We start from the raw sequence: 20,281 nt of genomic DNA, 5'->3' as shown, positions 1-20,281 counted from the left end.
TGACAAAATTCAACATTCATTTATGAAAAAAAATTCTCAACAAAATTGGTATAGAAGGAGCTAACCTCAACACAATAAAGGCTACATGTGAAAAGCTCACAACTAACATCATAATGAATGGGGAAAACTGAAAGCTTTTCCTCTAAGATCTGGACAAGGCAAGGATGCCCACTCTCACCTCTTCTATTCAACACAGTACTGGAAGTTCTAGCCATAGCAATTAGGCAAGAAAAAGAAATAAAAGAAATCCAAATCAGAAAGGAAGAAGTAAAATTATCTCTCTTTTCAGATGACATGATCATATGTGTAGAAATCTCTGAAGACTATTAGAGCTAATAAATAAATTCAGTAAAGTTGTAGGATACAAAAATCAAAATACAAAAATCGGTGGCATTTTTATAGATAAACAGTGAACTATACAAAATGGAAATTAAGAAAAGAATCTCTTTCATAGTAGCAACAGAAAAATAAAATACTTAGGGATAAACTTAAAGAGGTAGAAAACTTGTACAGTGGAAACTTTAAAACATTGATGAAAGAAATTAAAGAAAACACATGGGAAGAAGTTCTGTGTCCATGGGTTAGAAGAATCAATATTGTTAAAATGTCCATACTACTCAAAGTGATATATAGATTCAGTGCAGTCTGTATCAAAATCCTAATAGCATTCTTTTATAAAAAATAGAAAAAAAACCCCTAAAATTCACATGGAACCACAAAAGACCCAGAAGAGCCAAAACAATCTTGTGAAAGAAGAAAAAATATGGAAGCATACTTCCTGATTTCAAAATATATTACAAAGCTACAGTAATCAAAACAGTCTGGCACTAGAGTAAAAAACGACATGTGGACTAATGGAACAGAATAGACAGTACAGAAGTAACTCCACGCATGGTCAATTCATGGTCAATTTATGGTCAATTCATCTTCAGCAAGGGTGCCAAGAAAAATGCGGAAAGTATAGTCTCTTCAACAAATGGTGTTGAGAAAGCTGGATATCTACATGTAGAAGAATGAAATTGAACCCTTCTCTCACACCATATACAAACATCAACTCAAAGTGGGTTAAAGACATAACAGAAGGGGACTTCCCTGGCGGTCCAGTGGTTAAGATTTCGCCTTCCAATGCAGGGGGTGTGGGTTCAATCCCTGGTCGGGGAGCTAAGATCCACATGCCTTGGAGCCAAAAACACAAAACATAAAACAGAAGCACTATTGTAACAAATTCAATAAAGACATTAAAAAAAAGGAATAAACATAAGACCTGAAACTGTAAAACTAGTAGAAGAAAACATAGGAAAAAAGCTTCATGACATTGGTCTGGGCACTGATTTTTTTGGATGTGATCCTCAAAACACAGACAACAAAAGCAAAAATAAACAAGTGGGATTTCATCAAACTAAAACGCTTCTGCACAGCAAAGGAAACAATCAACTGAGTGAAAAGGCAACTTACGGATGGGAGAAAATATTTGCAGACTATATATCTAATAAGGGGTTAATCTCCAAAATATATAAGGAACTCATAAAATTCAATAGCAAAGCACAAAAACCTGATTAAAAAATGGGCAAAGGATGTAAATAGACATTTCTCAAAAGAAGACATACAAGTGGCCAACAGGTATATGAGTAAGTGTTCAACATCATTAATCATCAGGGAAATGGAAAGCAAAACCACGAGGAAATATCACCTTGTACCTGTTAGGATAGCTATTATCAAAAAGGTAAAAGATAACAAGTGCTGGTGAGACTGTAGAGAAAAGGGAACACTTGCACTCTCTTGGCGGGAATATAAATTGGTGCAGCCGTTATGGAAAATAGTATGGAGGGTCCTCAAAAAATTAAAAATAGAACAGCCATATGATCGTATGATCACAGCAATTCCACTTCTAGGATTTTACCCGAAAAATGAAATCAGGATCTCAGAGATATCTGCACTCCCATGTTCACTGAAGCATTATTCACAAAAGCTAAGATATGGAAACAAACTAAATGTCCATCGAAAGATGAATGGATAAAGAAAATGCGATATAGCTATATCTATATATAGATATATATTATTCAGCCTTAAAAAAGAAGGAAAGTCTGCACTTCGTGACAACATGGATTAACCTTGAGAACATTATGATAAGTGAAGTAAACCAGACACAGAGGACAAGTACTGCATGACACTACTTATTTGTGGAATCTTAAACAGTCCAGCTCACAGAAGCAGAGTAGAATGGTGGTTTCCAGGGGCTGGGGGAGGGGAAATGGAGAGACGTTTGCCAAATGGTGCAAAGTTTCAGTTATGCAAGATGGGTTTGGAGAGCTCATGTGCAGCCTGGTGGCTATAGTTAACAATACCGTTTTATATACTTGAAATTTGCTCAGTGAGTAGATAAGTGTTCTCAACTTGGAAGGAAAAAAAAAGAAAGAAAGAAGATGGTTGACTATGTGTGGTGATGGGCATGTTAATTAACTTGATCATGGTGATCATTTCACAGTATGTACATCTATAAACTCATCAAGATGAACACCTTAAATATATGCTCTTTTAATTTGTCAGTTATACCTCAATGAAGCTAAAAAACGGTACTAATAGACTAAAAATAGTATATATTTTTGAATCAGTTAGGTCCCTATACTCCTGGGAAAATGACGTCTCCTGACCTGCCTTATCAATCTGGTATTTTCAATGGATTCATGTTAGAAAAATGCACGGTGATTACTTGAACTTTGTCCCGCTGATATAAAATACCTAATATGTGAGCCAAGTTGTAGCCATGGTGAATATCTGTGACACTGTAAGTCAATCTGTTTCCCTGATAATCTCCATATCGGTAGACGTATCATTCATTCTGCATTAAAAATCGTCCAGGAATGCTATTTAGACCCTCGTTTTCGTGGGCATGAGTCATTTTCTTAGCAACCGTAATGTAGCGTGAGCTTGCCGTCGCACACACTGTGTAATGAACGCTGGGTGGCTTTTGGAGGGCAAAGCATGGGCACTACGTCAACAACGGTTTTGGCCCCGATGCTGCCATCAGCATCTGCAGAGGGAGAGCTGGCTGTGGGTGCCCTTGTTGGTCCCAACTGTCAACACTGAAATGAACCTTCAAAGAAACAACCAGGGCAAGGAGAATGCATGAAGAAATGCAGGCACCAGGAACCTTTCTGGCATTCTTGTAGACCTATCCTGTGTGCAGTAGAAAACATTCTAAATCGGAAATCTGAAATTTAGATTTCATGAGGTCCACACCCTGTAGCACTGTTCTGACGGGGCTGAGGCCAGAGGGTGTCAGGATTGATGTTAAGAGGGCGCCTACAAGCCCGGGGGATCCATCGGGTGACGCGTTAGGGTCGTCGTGTCGTGTTGTGTGCTCCTCCGAGCCGCCAGGGGTGGCCCCTTCACTCCGGCTGAGGGTGCGGGCATTCTGGGCAAACTGTCGCCTTTGGTGGAGTCTGCCCTCTGGGGCTCTGGGGTGCATGGCCAAAGACCAAGGCCAGTGTCAGCTTTCTGCTCTGTCCAGCTGTGTGTGGACAGAAAAAGAAAGTGTGACCACTTTCTGCTGTGGTCATTGTGTCCTGAGAAACCTACGGTTCCGGGAGGGCGGCCTGTGCAGGAGAGCCTTCTCCGAGGAAGGCTTAGCTGGTCAACCTGGGGGCCCCTGGAGAGGCTGAACGAACAATGATGAGGTGAACTTAACCTTCGGTTACATTAGAACATCTAATAGATGGACTTGGACAGCCTCTTCAGTGATGAGCAGCAGTGACGCGCACTGTGCATTCATCGTGCGTTCGGTACAGTGCTGAGCGCTCCCCTTGCATGCTGGGTAACCAAACCACCATGGGAACCAGCAAGCAAACCTCAAGGAAGTATGAATAAACAAAGAGAGAGAACTTCTGTATTAACATAAAAGCTTTTCCTAAAGTGAGAAGAGAAAAAGCAGTGAGTTGGAACCTGCAACCGGCAACCATACTCTCAATGTTTCTCGGACAAGGATAGCCTGGAGGATGGGAATAATTTACCTGGAAGAAATGCAGGCATGTCTGACGCCAGCTAAATAAACAGCAGAGTCTGGACCCAAAAGGTGCCTCATCGGAGCACCATGGTCGTTACCATCAGCACGGGAGGCACGAAAACCCAGCCGACAGCACCGACGCCTCAGTGAGTAAAACAGAAGATAAACTCGGACAACGGACCCAGGACAAAAAAGAATAAGAATACATTGAAACACAGCAGTGGGGCTCCGGAGATCCCTGAGACTGGAGCCTAGAAAGCAGCTCTTTCAAAAGAAGCCAAACAGGACTTCCCTGGTGGCACAGTGGTTGAGAGTCCGCCTGCCGATGCAGGGGACGCGGGTTCGTGCCCCGGTCCGGGAAGATCCCACATGCCGCGGAGCGGCTGGGCCCCTGAGTCATGGCCGCTGAGCCTGCGTGTCCAGAGCCTGTGCTCCGCAACGGAAGAGGCCACAACAGTGAGAGGCCCGCGTACCGCAAAAAAAAAAAAAAAAAAAAAAAAAGGAAAGGAGCCAAACAGCACAGAAATCGTGGAGCCATCGTTAAAGGGTGTTTCTGGAACTGGACAAACAACCAAGGTTGGAAAAAGCAGAGTCACACCATCCCTATGATGCTGAGTCAGCACCAAAGACCTGACGAGATGCTTCCTCGTAAAATGTTCAACATCAGAGAGAATCTGCCGGAAGACAAGTGCAATGAACTGGGCCCCGGAGGCTGCCCTGGCCCGTCCAGCCCCCTGCCCTACACACCTTTGCTCCACGAGCCCCTGTGCAGTGAGTGAGCGAACCCAGAAGAAGGTCTGCGGCTTTCTGGCAAAACAAGAGCCGAAGGTGGCGGGATGCTGTGTGTGGAGAAAGATGGTCTGCCTGCAGGGGTGTCGCTCCAAATGTCCCCCCAGATCCCCTTCCTCCTGGGAGCACCCCAAACACCCGGGGGGGGCACTGCCACCGATGAGGTGATGGGCAGTACTGTCAACCACTCTGGGCAAGTGACCAGGACCTCAAACTGAATGGGATGTGACGGTGCTCCACGGAGCCAGGCAAAAGCGAGGAGACGAGCAGGGCCTCCCGAGGGCCGGGAGAGCCTCGACGGGCAGACGGTTTCTCATGAAAAGCAGGCTGACATACTGTGTTCTTTTGAAATAGAATCTATGTCCACAGATGGAGAATTGAGGAAGTCTGCTTCGTGTCCTCACCAGCAGAGTTACAAAGAGTATTTACTTTCTAAGTTCAAGCAAAAAAGGCAAGAACACAGAGACTCTGTAAGAATGGAGGGAAGGCAGCAGCAGGATGGGGCGGGGACCCTGCCCCAGGTGGGGGTCCCAGAGAAGCAAGGAGGTGACAGGAAGTTGCCAAGGCCCCAGTGGCTGATGTACCCTGTGTCTGGCCCGGCCAAACCACACCGCCTCCCCCTCCCCCAGCCTGGACGGGTCCCTTTACGGCAGGGCCGGCCTGGGTTCGTGGGGCCCATCATGCTTGGATGGACCTGAAATCCCCCGGGGTTCGAACAGGCATCATCCGTGAACAACCAACAGAGGAGAACAGCTGAGCTCGGCCCAGAGGGATGTGAGGGGCCCCGCGGAGGCAGCCCCATGGCTGGTCCTAATGCTGGAGACTGGCTCCCACCGGGGTGAGCCAGGATGCTTGGGCGGCCTGGGACTCAGTGCCCCAGGCAGGGCCGCAGGCCTGGAAGGCAGGGAGCATGTCCTCCAGGTCGGGAGGTTGGGGCCCAAGATACCTTCTCTTCCTTCCTTTCGCTATTGATATCCAGAGAGCTGTTGCCAACCTGTTTTCCAAATGAGAGAACACACTGGAAGATTTATTTTCTGCAGAAAGGCAGAAAACAAATAGGAAATATTATTTCAGAGAACTCGCCCAGGGTAATAATTTAAGAACGTATCACCGACCATACGGTTTCCCACGCTGGTCTGAGGGGTAATGATTTTTATAATTACCTGTGTTTAGGAATACCTTCACGCAAAGAAGTAAATACGCCTCCTGCTGAGAACAGAGACAGTCTCTCCTCTTCCATGATGAGTGAGCTTGTCTTCAGCCAAAGCCTGACATTACTTTTGCTTTCTCAGGGCCGATGTGGGACAGAGGCCCCGGGCCGGGATCCAGCCGGCGGGGCGTCAGGTCTCTCCCAAGTGTCGTCCATATGCTGCCCTCTGGTGTGACAGAGGTGACCATGGGTGCGGGGGGCGGGCCAGGCACAGACCTGCCCTCAGGGCACAGGTCCCCCTCCCCTGTCCACACGAGAGTCTGCCATCCCCACCGCTCCAGCCACCTGCCTCAGGTCCGTGTCCCGTGTCCAGAGCCATCTCCTGTCACATGTGACCCTTCACTTCCCTGACCGGAGCCCCACTCGCCTGCACCCGTGGTCCACGGTGGGACCCCCAGAGCCAGTGGGATGAGACGCAGGCAGACCAGGACAGAGTGGTGAGGCGACGAAAAGAGCAGGATGGTCAGAAAGCTCTGTCCTTTATTCTTTTTTTTTGTGGTACGCGGGCCTCTCACTGCTGTGGCCTCTCCCGTTGCGGAGCACAGGCTCCGGACGCGCAGGCTCAGCGGCCATGGCTCACGGGCCCAGCCGCTCCGCGGCATGTGGGATCCTCCCGGACCGGGGCACGAACCCGCGTCCCCTGCATCGGCAGGCGGACTCTCAACCACTGCGCCACCAGAGAAGCCCTGTCCTCTATTCTTGGATGATGTCTTTCCTACTTTGGGGGGCTAAAATCTTTTTTTAATGGATTGATGGGCATTTGTGATTTGAATAGTCATTTCTTGTCCCTTCTCCCAAAGTCTTGTGTCAGTTTTCTGAATCAGCAATGTGTGTGCATGTGTTTGCGTGTGTGTGTGTGGGGGGGTGATGGGTGAGAGGGAAGTGGGAGGAGGCCTGGGGCCTGCAATTGGCTGGGCTTGAACTTGGGACCACAGGCCCATCGCTGGACCCCTGACTCCACGGCCACTGCTGGTGCTGGCTGCGGGGCACCAGCTGTGTGGGGCAGCGGTAGGGCCCCCGTGCGGCGGGGCAGGCCACTGGACTGTCCTGTGTCTCCACTCCTTCACTGTGAAGCAGGGTGGTGGTAGCGGCAGCCTCCTTGGGAGGAGGAGACCTGCGTTCACGTCTGTAAGAGGTCTGGCCGCGGTGAGTGCTGCGTGCATGCACGCTCACACGTATGCATGTGTGCACACGTGCCCGCGCACACCTGTGGGAGTAGGGGTGCCCTTGAGGAGGGAATAGCTGCTTTGCCTGGGAGTCCGCTCTGGATCACCTGAAGGGGAGAAGGGGGACAGCGAGCTCGTGGGGCCCAGGAGCTCCAGCAGCTCCAGCAGCTCCAGCAGCTCCAGCAGCTCCAGCGTCTGCCCTCCTCTGCCTCCTGGCAACCTGGGGCTCGCAAACGTTTTAGTGGCTCCGGATAAATATTTCAGGCTCGAGCTGTGACGCTGCCTGGTGTGAAGCCACGCCCCCTGCGGTGAGAGAAACCATTTCTCCAGAGTTTCCAGAAACGCCTTCCAGGTCTGGGTTGACACTTTTATTTTCCAGGAGCTGCTTGTGATGACCTGTGAGCCTGTGCCTTCGGTGGCTCCTTTGACCACGATGCCTGGCTTCGTGCAGTTAAAACACCTGTTTTCTCTGGTTGTGCCACATAAGCTTATGAGTTTTACATGGAAATGTGACCTGCTTTCTTTAACGAGCCTCTGCCCCATAGGGGGCCCCCAGTGAACAGGTTCCCATCAGGCCGCACCTCCCGCTGGGCAGGAAATGGGGCGCCCACTCTGTCCTGTGCCCCGGGAAGATGTATCGGGCTTAGTGAGGCCAGTGGCTCCCAGGCTGGATTTAGAGCTCCTCTCTCCTGTTGAGTGAGCCCTGTTACAGGGTTTCCCACACTAACACTCATGCTGGGAGCATCTGCTGAGCGCCTGCCGTGTGCCACGCATGATGTGAAGGGCAGTAAAGGCTGATTGCATCCGTGCCCAGGCTCTGGCTGTAGCAGTGTGTGTGTACCATATCTGCACATGCAAGGACCCCTGCTTCTCACTCCAGCGTGTGACCACCCAGCCCCAGCCCGGCCATTCTCAGGGCTCACCAAGCAAGGCCTCCACCCGGAGCCCCAGGTCTCGGTTCTGCTACTTCTGATTCAAGGCCAGTTAACAGAGAAGCTTCAGTCCACCCCTCACATCACCACTGACGAAGCATCTGCTCGACTGACTGTTTCCGAGACCCTGTGGTGTGACAGGCATCTGTTGGCTTCGAAAGATCCAGAACGTCCTAGACTTGGCTCTTCCCTGCGAGGGACTCACTGCTTCCTGCTGGAATCGGACAAACACAAATAACCCCAATCTAATGAGATAAGAACACAGATGGCTTAGAGCTCGGTTCAGGGTTAGGCATAATTAAGGTGGCAGATGGGGAAATTCAAGTGAAAATTCAGTAAAATTTTAATTGAAAGATGATGTATTTCCACCCTAAGATCCTTTAAAGGTGAGCTCAAATTTCACGCCCCTGCCCCCTCCCCAGCAAACACACACAATCCCAGTAAAGCTATGTGGTCACCTCCCCTCCCCCTCTCAGCCTGAAGAGCTCCACCTGGTCACTCTTCCTGTAACTCTTCCCTGTTGCTGGCCCCAGGAAGAGATGCACACGTCCCTCTTAGGGTGGGCAGGGAGGGCGGGACGCAGGGGAGAGAGGAGGGTAGTTGGAGGGCGCCCGGTGCAGCAGAGGCAGGGACCTGGCCTAAACAGCTACCCCTGCTCGGCCCCCTCGGTGGCCCCATACGTCCTAGGTCTCGGGCTGTCTTCCTCTTGGATGTGCTGGGCTGTCTGTCTCTGCCATCGTCTTGGGGATCTGCCCCCCAGCCACTGCCGGGAAGCTCTCTTCACCCTGGAAGGGGAGGTCCCCAAGGTCCTTGTCCATAGGGGGACACTGTAACCACTATGTCTTTCTCCATAAACGAGGTATTAGTAAAATTTTATGTAATTTTGTCAAAGTTAAGTCACAGATAGAAATCCTGTATATCTCTATGACGTATCCTTTCCAGCTAGGGTTTCAAGACGCAACATCACCCATCATGGAAGAATTACTACACTTTCATGAGCACACACTAATAACTGTCTCCTTCATTAGCTCTCTGGTTCTTTATATCATTTCACTAACGCCAACAGCTAAGCTAACACCTACCAGCACAACAGAGGCACGAGAAGTAGAAAAGCATCTGAACCGTCTTACCGGCCGTTATCTTGAGTGTAATTGCCCTGCCATCGTTGCAAGTCCTCTACACGATAGATGAAATCAACAACGCGTCTCTTACTGTAAAAACTATAGGCCACCAGTGACACTGAAGTTATAAGTACATTGACTACAAAGACTTAAATTTTGACTCCTATAGAATCCCAACATCAGACTTAAGACCAGGGGAGCTACGACTGCTCGAAGTAGATAACCGAGTAGTGTTGCCCATAGAAATGACAATCTCTGAATAATAATCTCCTCCGAAGATGTGTACGCTCAGGAGCCGTACCTCCCCAGGCCTGACAACAGGCGCAATCCCAGGGCGTCTAGATCAAACAACCCTGATATCAGCGCGACAGGTTTGCATTACGGACACAGGGTTCGGAGATTCGTGGGTCAAACCACAGCTTCAAGCCAATTGTCGCTGAATTAGTATCCCTAAAATACTTTGAAAAATGATCCGCATCAATATTGTAAACTCATTAAGAAGCTAGGTAGCGTTAACCTTTCAAGTTAAAGACCGAGAGCTAAGACTCTCCTTAATGGCATGCCACAGTTAGATACATCGACGTGATTCACTACCATTTCATCTATGTTTCTAACACTGTTTATTATATTTCAACTAAAAGTCTCAAAGTACACTTACTACCCCAACCCGGAGTCAACACTCACCAAAGTGCAACAACAGTCCGCTCCTTGAGAAACAAAATGACCGAAAATCTATTTGCCTCTTTCATAACCCCAACAATAATAGGCCCTCCTTGTAGTCATTTTAATTATTATGCTTCCAAGTATTTTATTTCTAACATCAAAATGACTAATTAATAATCGCATAATTTCCCTAAAACAATGACTAGTCCAACTTACATCAAAATAATAAGCACACACAATCACAAGGGACAGAGTTGATCACTGATACTAATATCATTCATTTTATTTATTGGGTCGACCAACCTTCTGGGACCACTACCCCCACCTGTTTACACTCACCCCGCAGCTCTCAATAAATGTGGAATAGCCATTCCCCTATGAGCCGGCGCCGTGGTTACAGGTTTTTGAAACAAAACAGAAGTGTCTTTAGCTCACTTCTTACCACAAGGCACACCCACCTCTCTTACCGCCATACTAGTGATTGTTGAACTATCAGCCTGTTTATCTAGCCGGTAGCACTAGCTGTGCGATTAACAGCCAATATTACAGCAGGACATGTATTAATACATCTAATTGGAGGGACAACTTTAGCACTAATAAGTATCAACACTGCCACAGCTTTTATTACATTCACCGTCTCACCCTACTCACCATCTTCGAATTTGCCATTGCTATAATTCCAGCCTATGTGTTTACCCTCCTAGTAAGCCTATATCTGCATTACAGCACATAATGACCTACCAGCCCCACGCATACCACATGGTAAACCCCAGTCCTTGACCTCTTGCAGGAGCCCTTTCAGCCCTCCTCATAACGTCGGGCCTAATCATGTGATTCCACTTCAACTCAATAATACTACTAATATTAGGCCTACTAACTAACACTCTAACAATATATCAGTGATGACGAGTTTTATTGGAGAGAGCACCTTCCAAGGCCATCACACACCAATCGTCCAAAAAGGGCTTGGATACGGGATACTCTTATTTATCGTCTCAGAAGTCCTCTTTTTTACCGGCTTCTTTTGAGCCTTCTATCGCTCAAGCCTCGCCCCTACCCCTGAATTAGGCGGGTGCTGGGCGCCCACAGGCATTCGCCCTCCAAACCCCCTAGAGGTGCCGCTTCTCAACACTTCCGTGCTATCAGCCTCTGGGTGTCTATCACCTGGGCCCACCACAGCCTTATGGAAGGAGATCGCAAGCACATTCTCCGAGCCCTCTTTATCACAATCGCCCTGGGCGTCTATTTCACACCCCTACAAGCCTTGGGGTATTATGAAGCCCCATGTACGATCTCAGATGGAGTATGTGGACCAACTTTCTTCATGGCCACGGGGTTCCACGGACTGCGCATAATCACTGGGTCCACCTTCCTTATTGTTTGTTTCCTGCACCAATTAAAATTCCACTTCATGTCCAACCACCACAGCGGCTCTGAAGCCGCTGCTTGATACTGACATTCTGTAGATGTTTTATGACTCTTCCTTTTCGTATCTATCTATCGATGAGGCGCATAATTCTTATAGTATTAATTGGTGCAACTGACTTGTAATCAGTTAGTTTCGGTACACCCCGAAAAAGAATAATAAACTTATACTGACCCTATTAACACATACTGCACTGGCCTCATTGCTTGTACTCATCGCCTTCTGACTCCCCCAGCTAAACATGTATGCAGAGAAAACAAGCCCTTATGAATGCGGGTTTGACCTCATAGGATCCGCCCGCCTGCCTTTTTCCATAAAATTTTTCCTAGTAGCAATCCCATTCCTCCTTTTCCACCTAGAAATTGCCCTCCTACTGCCCCTCCCCTGAGCAACTCAAACAAGTAATCTAAAAACAATACTCACCATGGTTTTACTTTTAATCTCATTATTGGCAATTAGTCTGGCCTACAGTGAGCTCAAAAAGGACTGGAGTGGACTGAAGATGGTATTTCGTTTAAAACAAAACAAATAATTTCGACTCATTAGATGATGACTAAACTCATAATTACCAAGTGTCTTTAGTGGACATAAATATTATTATAGCTTTCACGGTATCCCTTGTAGGGCTGCTAATATATCTATCCCACTTACTGTCCTCACTATCATGTCTCGAAGGCGTAATATTATCACTATACATCCTGGTGACCCTAATAATCTGAAACTCACACCTCACCTTCACCAGCACAATACCCATCACCCCACCGGTGTTCACAGCCCGTGAAGCCGCGCTCAGATTATCCCTGTTAGTAATAGTATCAACACGTATGGCTCCAACTACGTACAAAACCGTAACCTCCTCCAATGCTAAAATTTATTATCCCTACGATTATACTAACACCACTGACTTGATTATCAAAAAACAATATAATCTGAATTAACACTACAACCCATAGCCTGCTAGTTAGCCCCACAAGCCTGCTTCTTCTTAACCAGTTTAATGACAATAGCTTTAATTTCTCATTAATATTTTTTTCCAACTCCCTAGCTGCACCGCTACTGATCTTGACAATATACTCCTACCTCTGATATTATAGCCAGTCAGTCTCACCTGCTCAAAGAATCGCTGACCCGAGAAAACTACGCATCACTAGACTAATTATATTACAAGCATTTGTAATCCTAACATTTACCGCCACAGAACTAACTCTATGTGACATCACATTCGAGGCCACACTGGTTCCTACACTCATCATCGTCACTCGCACTGGTTCCTACACTCATCATCGTCACTCGCACTGGTTCCTACACTCATCATCGTCACTCGCACTGGTTCCTACACTCATCATCGTCACTCGCACTGGATCCTACACTCATCATCGTCACTCGCACTGGTTCCTACACTCATCATCGTCACTCGCACTTGTTCCTACACTCATCATCGTCACTCGCACTGGTTCCTACACTCATCATCGTCACTCGCACTGGTTCCTACACTCATCATCGTCACTCGCACTGGATCCTACACTCATCATCGTCACTCGCACTGGTTCCTACACTCATCATCGTCACTCGCACTGGATCCTACACTCATCATCGTCACTCGCACTGGTTCCTACACTCATCATCGTCACTCGCACTGGTTCCTACACTCATCATCGTCACTCGCACTGGTTCCTACACTCATCATCGTCACTCGCACTGGTTCCTACACTCATCATCGTCACTCGCACTGGATCCTACACTCATCATCGTCACTCGATGAGGTAACCAAACAGAACCACTCAACGCAGGGCTCTATTTTCTATTCTACACACCAGCAGGATCACTCCCGCGGCTAGTGGCATTAGTAGAGATCCAAAACACCACGGGCTCTCTGAATTCCCTCGTACTTCAATATTGAACCCAAGCATTACCCAACTCCTGATCCAACGTTTTTATAGGACTAGCCTGCACAATAGACTTTATGGTAAAAACACCCCTCTATGGCCTCCACCTTTGACTACCAAAGCACACGGAGAAGCTCCCACCACAGGCTCTATAGTCCTTGCAGCCGCATCACTAAAACTCGGGGACTACGGCGTGCTATGAGCTACAGCAATACTCAATCCCCAGATAGACTTCGCGGCGTACCCTTTTCTGATGCTCTCCTCATGAGGGATAATCGTAACCAGTTCAATCTGTCTACGTCAAACAGACCTAAAATCACTCATCGCGTATTCTTCCGTCAGCCGCACAGCCCTTGAGGTCTCCTCCCACTGATGGCCACTTGACGACTACCGGCGAGCCTGACCAACGTAGCCCCGCCCCCAACTATTAACGTAATCGGAGAACTGTTCGTAGTTATGTCAACCTTCTCATGATCAAACTTGACCATTACCTTAATGGGAACTAACATTGTAATTACAGCCCTATATTCTATATACATACTAATTACGACACAACACAGTAAATACACACACCATATTAATAATATCACACCCTCCTTCACACGAGAACACGCTCCTGTAGCCCTCCGCGTTCTACCCCTCCTACTCCTTTCACTAAATCCCAAAATCATCCTGGGCCCCCTGTATTGTAAGTAGAGTTAAAAAAACCACTAGATTGTGAATCTAGCGACAGAAGACTGAGACTTCTTATTTACCGAGAAAGTACCGGAAGAACTGCTACTTCCTGCTCCCATGCCTAACAGATGGCTTTTTCAGGCTTTTAGAGGATAGCAGTTATCCATTGGTCTTAGGAGCCCAAAAACTGGTGCAGTTCCAAGTAGTAAACCTATTTTCCTCTTTTGCTCTGGTCACACACTAACACTAATTAACCCAATTATAATAACTAACACAGATTTCTACAGAAGGGACAAAAATCCACCATACGTAAAAAATACCGTCTCACGTGCTTGTATCACCAGCCTAGTTCCAGCAATAATATTCCTCCACACAGGCCAAGAAATAATTATTTCAAACTGACATTGAATCACTGTCCAAACCCTTAAATTAACACTTAGCTTCAAAATAGATTACTTCTCGGGCTTCCCTGGTGGCGCAGTGGTTGAGAGTCCGCCTGCCGATGCAGGGGACACGGGTTCGTACTCCGTTCCGGGAAGATCCCACATGCCGCGGAGTGGTTGGGCCCGTGAGCCATGGCTGCTGAGGTTGCGCATCCGGAGCCTGTGCTCCACAACGGGAGAGGCCACAACAGTGAGAGGCCCGCGTACCGCAAAAAAAAAAAAAAAAAAGATTACTTCTCAATAATATTTGTACCAGTAGCATTATCTGTTCCGTGGTCCATTATGGAGCTCTCAGTATGGTACCTACACTTAGACCCTTACATTAACCGGTTCTCCAAGTACCCACTCCTCTTCCTCATCACCATGCTAATCCTCGTTACGGTCAATGACCTCGTCCAGCGTTTTATTGGATGGGGGGGGGTTGGAATGATACCCTTCCTACTCCTTGCGTGGTGGTGTGGAGGCGCAGATGCAAACACAGCTGCTCTCCGAGCAACCTTACATAACTGCATTGGGGATATCGGGCTCATTATATCAACAGCATGATTCCTGTTTGACTCAAACACAGGAGACCTGCAACAAATTTTTATACTCGACCTAAATCCCTCGAACCTCCCCCTTATAGGACTCGTACTAGCCACAGCCGGAAAATCAGCCCAATGTGGACTCCACCCTTGACTCCCCTCAGCAATAGAGGGCCCCACCCCTGTGTCACCCCTGCTCCACTCAAGCACAATAGTTGTGGCAGGAGCCTTCCTACTTATTCGATTTCACCCTTTAACAGAAAACAGCAAACTTATTCCAGCAATAACACTGTGCCTAGGATCCCTCACCACCCTATTCACAGCTATATGTGCTCTCACTCAAAATAACATTAAAAAAATGATCACTTTCTCCACTTCAGGCCAATTAGGCCGACTAACGGTAACGATCGGCATCAGCAAACCCTATCCAGCATTCTTGCACCTCTGCACGCATGCTTTCCTTAAGGCCATGCTATTCATATGCTCCAGATCCATTAGTCACAGGCTGAACGACAAACCAGATATTCGAAACATAGGAGGCCTGTTCAAGGCTTTACCTTCACCACAACAGCCCTCGTTACCGGGTGTCTGGCGTTAACAGGAAGGCCTCTCCTCACCGGCTTCTATCCTAAAGACTTGGTCATCGAAGCCGCTCATACGTCTTACACCAGCGCCTGAGCCCTGTTAATAACTCTAATTGCCGCCTCCCTCACAGCTGTCTATAGCACCCACATTGTCTTCTTCTCTCTGTTAGGACAACCCCGCTTCTTTCCCCGAACCCCCATCAATGAAAATGACCCCCTCTTAATTAACGCCATCAAACGCCTACTAATTGGAAATGTCTTTGCTGGGCTCATTATCTCCAACCACATCCCCCTAATAACCACACCCTTACATCTAGAACTAACTGCGCTTGCAGTAACCATCCTAGGCTTCGCACTGGCGCTCGAAATCAACCTTAACACACAGAACTTAAAATTCATCCACCCCTCAAATACCCTTGAATTCTCTAGTCTCTTAGGATATTTCTCCACCATCATGTACTGTCTTCCTCCTTACCGAAACCTAAGCCAGAAGTCAGCATCCTCCCTTTTGGACTTAATCTGACTAGAAAACAAACATTTTACCAAAACCCACATCCCTTACTCAACTAAAGTTCTCCATGCTAATCTCAAGCCAAAAAGGCCTTATCAGACTATACTTCCTATCGTTCCTCATTACTCTCACCCTTAGTGTGCTTTTATTTAATTACCACAAGTAATCTCCATGACAACCACAACGCCAATAAGCAACGACCAACGAGTAACAATCACCAGCCAGGTACCGTAACTATACAATGCTGCAGTCCCTATAGCCGCCTCACTAAAAAAGCCAGAGTCACCAGTATCATAAATAACTCAGTCTCCCAACCCATTGAACTGAATCACAACTTCCACCTCCTCGTCCTTTAAAGTATAAAATACCATCAAAAATTCTATTATCAACCCTGAAAGAAACGCTCCCAAGACAGTCTTATTAGAACCCCAAACCTCAGGATGCTGCTCAGTGGTCATAGCCGTCGTATAGCCAAACGCAACTAATATCCTCCCTGAATAAGCCCAAAACGCCATCAAACCTAAAAATGAACCACCAAAGTTCAACACGATCCCACACCCAATACCACCACTCACAATCCACCCAAAGCCCCCATAAATAGGCGAAGGTTTTGAAGAAACCCTCACAGAACTGATCACAAAAATAACACTTAAAATAAATACGTCATCATCATTCTCACATGGATTCCAACCATGACCAATGACATGAAAAATCATCATTGTCATTCAACTATAAGAACACCAAGGACCAACATCCGAAAAACACACCCCTAACAAAAATCAACAATACATTTATTGACCTCCCAACCCCATCAAACATTTCATCATGATGGAACCTTGGCTCTCTACTAGGCATTGGCCTGATCAGACTTATTCCCAGCAATACACCTCACAGCAGACACAACAACTGCCTTCTCGTCGGTAGCACACATCTGTTGAGACGTTAACTAGGGATGAATCATTCAATATCTACATGCAAACGGAGCTTCCATGTTATTTATCTGCCTTTATATTCATGTAGGACGTGACCTATGTTATGGGTCCTATGCCTTTCTAGAAACATGAAACATTGGAATTATTCTACTGCTTACAGTTATAGCTACTGCATTTATAGGCTGTGTACTACCATGAGGACAAATGTCATTCTGAGGGGCAAGAGTCATTACAAACCTGCTTTCAGCAACCCAGTACATTGGCACTACTCTTGTCGAATGGGTCTGAGGTGGCTTTTCTGTACACAGAGCAACACTCATGCAATTCTTCGCTTTTCATTTTATTCTCCCCTTCATCATCACAGTGCTAGCAGCTGTCCACCTACTATTTTTCCACGAAACGGGATCCAACAACCCCACAGGAATCTCATCTGACACAGGCAAAATTCCATTCCACCCCTATTACACAATCAAAGACATCCTAGGTGCCCTACTACTAATCCTAGCCTCACTAATACTAGTCCTATTTTCACTGAACTTGCTAGGCAACCCCGACAACTACACCCTAGCAAACCCGCTCGACACACGACCACACATTAAATCAGAGTGATACTTTCTATTCACATATGCAATCCCACGATCAATCCCCAACCAACTAGGAGGAGGCTTAGCCCTATTCCTCTCAACCCTGATTCTAACATTTATCCCAGTACTCCACAAATCCAAACGATGAAGCATAACGTTCCGACCCCTTAGCCAGATCGTATTTTGAGTGCTAGTGGCACACCTACTAACACTCACATGGGTTGGAGGACACTCCTTCATCATTATCGGACAACTCGCATCTATTTTATACTTTCTTTTAATTCTAGTGCTAATACCAGTAACTAGCATCATTGAAAACAATCTCCTGAAATGGAGTCTTTGTAGTACATCACATTATCCTGGTCTTATAAACCAGAAGAGGAGAATAACACACCTCCCTAACACTCAAGGAAGAAGCCCTAAGCTTCGCCACCAGCACCCAAAGCTGAAATTCTACTTAAACTATTCCCTGAAATTATGACATTTACAAAATTATTAAGTACTGTATCAGTATTAAAACAGTCCATTTTATCACAAACTACTATGTACATCGTTCATACTTGTACTACCACATTAATAAGTACATATACTTTATATGTACATATTACATTATAGGGATAATTGTACATTACACTATCTACCCCATGCTTATAGGCATGTACATCTTATTATTAGTATTGCATATACATATAGATTATTAATAGTACATAGTACATTCAGTCAAATCAATTCTAGTCAACATGCATATCCTGTCCATTAGACCATGAGCTTAATCACCAGGCTGCGTGAAACCACCAACCCGCTCGGCAGGTGTCCCTCTTCTGATAAACCCCACCGGCCCTTGCTAATTCAGTCTATATACCGCCATCTTCAGCAGACCCTAAAAAGGAGCAAAAGTAAGCACAACTATAACACATAAAAATGTTAGGTCAAGGTTAACCCATGGGGTGGGAAGAAATGAGCTACATTTTCTGCACCAAGAACACTCTCTTACCTGCGTGAAAGTTTTTATGAAACCTAAAAACCAAAGGAGGATTTAGTAGTAAATTAAGAATAGAGTGCTTGAAAACCATAATTCAAAAAGAGTCATGTACCACAATGTTCATTGCATCTCTATTTATAATAGCCAGGACACGGAAGCAACCTAATTGTCCATCAACAGATGAATGAATAAAGAAGATGTGGTACATATATACAATGGAATATTACTCAGCCATAAAAAAGAAATGAAATTGAGTTACTTGTAGTGAGGTGGATGGACATAGAGTCTGTCATACAGAGTGAAGTAAGTCAGAATGAAAAACAAATACTGTAGGCTAATGCATATATATGGAATCTAAAAAAAAAAAAAGGTTCTGAAGAACTTAAGGGCAGGACAGGAATAAAGATGCAGACGTAGAGAATGGGTTTGAGGACACGGGGAGGAGGAAGGGTAAGCTGGGACAAAGTGAGAGAGTGGCATGGACTTATATATACTACCAAATGTAAAATAGATAGCTAGTGGGAAGCAGCCGCATAGCACAGGGAGATCAGCTCGGTGCTTTGTGACCACCTAGAGGGGTGGGATAGGGAGGGTGGGAGATATGGGGATATATGTATATGTATAGCTGATTCACTTTGTTATAAAGCAGAAACTAACACACCACTGTAAAGCAATTATACTCCAATAAAGATGTTTAAAAAAGAAGAATAGAGTGCTTAATTGAATAAGGCCACGAAACACACACACACCACCCGTCACCCTCCCCAGGTACTATGACAAAACCACAACTTATTAACAAATGCTAGTCAATTATATGAGAGGAGATAAGTCGTAACAAGGTAAGCATACTGGAAGATGTACCTGGATACACCAAAGCGTAGCTTAAATAAAGCACCTAGTTTACACCTAGAAGGTTTCATAGCCTATGAATGCCTTGAACTAAACCTGACCCACAGCCCTCCCACCATACTAACACGAACCAAACAAATAAAACCTTCACCCAACACCTAAAGTATCGGAGATAGAAATTTAAATACTAATGGTACCATGGAGAAAGCACCGTAAGGGAATGAGGAAAGAAAATTACGAGTAACAAAAAGCAAAGCTTATCCCTTGTACCTTTTGCATAATGATTTAACTAGCGATATTTTAACAAAGAGAACTTAAGTTAAACCACCCGAAACCAGACGAGCTACTTATGAACAGTTACTAGAACAAACTCATCTATGTGGCAAAATAGTGAGAAGATTTACAAGTAGAGGTGCCAAGCCTAGTCAGCCTGGTGATAGCTGGTTGTCCAGGAAAAGAATTTCGGTTGAACGTTAAATAATACTAAGGACCTCTTATAAGTTTCAATGTATATTTAAATGTTAGTCTAAAAAGGTACAGCTTTTTAGAAACGGGTACAACCTTAACTAGAGAGTAAAAACAAACGGCACCATAATTGGCTTAAAAGCAGCCACCAATTCAGAAAGAATTCAAGCTCAACAATAAATGTATCTTAATTTCAATATTAAATAAATCAGCTCCTAGGCTTATTGCTGGACTAATCTATAAAATTATAGAAGCGATACTGTTAATATGAGTAACAGGAAGTATTTCTCCTTGCACAGGTTTACATCAGCTACTAATAATATACGATCGTTAGCAGTAAATAAATATACCCCAACACTAGACTATTTATTAAACATACTGTAAATCCAACACAGGTGTGCGCCCAAGGAAAGATTAAAACATGTAAAAGGAACTTGGCAAACACAAACCCCGCCTGTTTACCAAAACCATCACCTCTAGCATCACTAGTATTAGAGGCACCGCCTGCCCAGTGACAGTTGTTAAACGGCCGTGGT

At 45.9% G+C, this 20,281-nt stretch overlaps 1 pseudogene; it reads left to right on the top strand.

The window, feature by feature from the left end:
• The first annotated feature begins 11,974 nt into the window (after positions 1-11,974).
• LOC137225971 (NADH-ubiquinone oxidoreductase chain 5-like) lies at positions 11,975-16,099 on the top strand (annotated as a pseudogene).
• The last annotated feature ends 4,182 nt before the right edge of the window (positions 16,100-20,281 follow it).

This window comes from Pseudorca crassidens, chromosome 6 (genome assembly GCF_039906515.1).
Source record: "Pseudorca crassidens isolate mPseCra1 chromosome 6, mPseCra1.hap1, whole genome shotgun sequence".
NCBI classification, from domain to species: domain Eukaryota; kingdom Metazoa; phylum Chordata; class Mammalia; order Artiodactyla; family Delphinidae; genus Pseudorca; species Pseudorca crassidens.
The sequence above is the reverse complement of the archived record's forward strand: the minus strand, read 5'-3'. Positions and strand labels throughout refer to the sequence as shown.